Genomic DNA, 2,970 nt, shown 5'->3' with positions numbered 1-2,970 from the left:
GGGTGCTCCACAAAGCCCAGTCGCTCACGGCAGCACCTTGACCATCTCGCCAGCAGCGCTGCCCTTACATGTGGGCTGGAGCGGGGCACGCAGGGCTGCTGGGTCCCCAGAACCAGAGAGTCTCCGCCTCCGCGGTGTTTCCCAGCTTCCCTCCGCATACCAGGAGCAGGGAAGGAATCTGCGGCCGGCGGCGCGGGACGGTCCTGCCTGTGCAGATGGAGAGCGCCAGGTGCGAGTGACTCACGGGCACCCCCGCGCCGCTGCACGCCAGCCCCTCCGGGGACATCCTGAAAGGCTGAAAAGCCTTCTCAAAGCCTGGACGGCTGGCAGCCCAGCCACTAGTCATTGCCACAGCCCAGACCTGGGGTTCCCCATCTCCCAGCTGGCTCGGCCCCAGAGCATGCTGATTCCTCTCCACAGACATTGAACAAGATTTGTAGGGCTGGCCCTGACACCAGCTCCTCACCTGTGCATACCAACCTGGCTCCCAAGTGACACTCATGAGACATTCCAGAACACCTCCACAGGTCCCAACAACCCTGGTCTTTGCAGGGCACTGCCCAGGCAAGCACTAACCCTGAGCCTCTCAGGGGTCATGCGACCCCTGGGAAGGGAACCCCCTGGTTTGAGAGTGGGCACAAGGGAAGCACAGGAGCTGAGCTGCTCCCTGCCCCTGCTTGCCAGGCATGAGGCCTCACTGCTGCCTTAGTGGGAAACAAGAAGAAAATCTTCAGCCCCAGTTGAAGTTTCAGCTCTCTGGGACGGGATGAGTCACACACCATGGTGGGGTACAGAGCCTGCTGCAGTCACACACCATGGGGGGGTACAGAGCCTGCTGCAGTCACACACCATGGTGGGGTACAGAGCCTGCTGCACTTGCGCTGCTGTGGGGATTGCTGCCCCCATCCCCTGCCCACCCTCTCCACCTCTCCACTGCCTCTGGTGCTGGTCTGCCATGGGCTGGGATTCAGCACAACCCTTACAGGCTTTCAGTTTTCTGGCCCTGCTGTGTTCCTGCAGCGCTCCTCACTCCAGCAGACATCAGCATTCCCAGCCAGTGGGGATGCATGGCACAGCTCTGGGGCTGCTGGGAGGGAGAAGCCACTTCTCCCTGCAGTTTACACTGGGGAGGGGAGCAGCAGGGAGCTAGTGCCGCGGCAGGGGAGGAGTGGAGGAGCTGGCCAGAGCCTGGAGGGGGAACCTTGTCTGCCACAGAGGCCAGTTGAGACATGCTCCAGGAATGTCTTCCAGCACCAGCCACCGCCAGCTCCATGGTGTGGCACCCAGCCCAGCATCCCAGGAAAGGGGCCCATGACCTCTGGCTATCACCAATCAGCTCAGGGAGAGTCCAGAGGGACAGGGTGACACTCACAGTGCAGCCTTAGGGAATGCTTGTGTCACCCCATGGGACAACCCAGCAACCCAAGAGACCACAAAATAGACCAGGGTGGGAAATAGTCAGCCCTTACCTCCTGCTGACCTACCCTGATGGGTCTGGGGTGGGAAAAAGCCAGGCCAGCCCTCCAGGCTGCACTTCACAAGGGAAACAGACAGAAGGCTCTGAGCTCCTCTGTGCCAGAGCACCCTCCATCCTGCTGCTGCCCAAGGCCACATCCCTGTGGCAACAGGATTCAAAGTATGATATCAGGATGAAGCCATGACCAACAAGGTTCCCTCTCTGCCTAACAGCTCTTGGGATGTCCAAAGTGAAGGGGATGCTCCCGTTTTTGGGGGACCTTAGCTGCTGTGGAGGCAGCAGCAGTCTGGTGACAGAATGATGATGGAGGTAAGCGATCCCACTGTAGCCACGTTGGGGTCAGGCTGAGCCTGCTGTGCCCCCCCACCAGGGCTCCCCGTGGGGTGGGTGCATGTCCTGGCTCTCCCACAACTGCTGTGGAGGGATGGAAAGTTTTTCCTGTCTGTAAACTGTTGTGTCTGGAAGCTGCTGCCAGCACAGCTGCACATCAGCATCGCACGAACCTGTGCTGGGCTGTGGCCAGGCCCCACTGGCCGTGCAAAATGGGCTGAGGAGGGAATGGTGACACCACAGGGATATGACCCTCCCCTTGGCCAAGCAGTGCAGGAGGAGGCAGCCCTGGTCAGCCTGACCACAGAGGCCAGGCTGCTTCTCAGGCACAGCGAGTGAGGGGAGAGCCAGGCACCACCAGGGCTCTGCCAAGGGCTGGCAGTGCTTTGCAATGGCATGGGGCCAGCATGCCAGAAAGGGAAGGTGACAGTGCGGATGATGGAAGCAGGATAAGGAGCCAGCAGCAGTGAATGGGGCTCTAGAGTCCCTAGTTAAAAAGCTGCCCTCAGCTGCATCCTGTGGCTGGGCTTTGGGTGATGTTCTGGGGATACCCAGAGAGGCTGGGCTGGGTGTCAGGGACCCAGGGGGAGGCAGGGGGAAGGTGAAAGCAGAATGCAGGCAGGGGCTGAAGTGCCCCATGCAGCTGGTGGTCACACACTCAGCCCGGCTCTTCTGCAGGAATCCAGCTCCTCGACCGACTGAGGCACGATCTGCTGCCCTTCACTCCTGGCCCTGCATTCCCCACTTGCAGCTGGGTCCAGGCTCAGTAAAATCAACTTGCCCTTGAGAAGGGGCATGTAGGAGATGGCAGAAATGCAGGGCCCAGGTGCAGCAAAGCTCCCCCAGCACCTCTGCATGGGGCCAGTGCTGCCTTTTCCTCGAGCTGACAGTCCCATGGGGTTTATGCCCCAGAGATGCCCCACCAGCTCAGCACACACAGTTGTGGAAAGGAAACTCCTGCTTCTTTGTAGGGGCAGATAAAAATTCACTGCCTTGGGGTTATGAGGATTGAGGTGCTGCCAGCCCAGTCCCGGCTGCAGGGTGTGCAGGGAGCACAGGCAGTGGTTGGCAGCCCCTGGGGCACAGCCGGGCTTGGGGAGCACAGAGAGAGCCAGGGAGGCACTGCCGCGCAGGAGCCGGCACCGGCAGAGCACAGGGAGGGG

The sequence above is a fragment of the Geospiza fortis genome, unplaced genomic scaffold (assembly GCF_000277835.1).
Source record: "Geospiza fortis unplaced genomic scaffold, GeoFor_1.0 scaffold78, whole genome shotgun sequence".
Classification (NCBI taxonomy): domain Eukaryota; kingdom Metazoa; phylum Chordata; class Aves; order Passeriformes; family Thraupidae; genus Geospiza; species Geospiza fortis.
Note: the sequence above shows the minus strand (reverse complement) of the source record.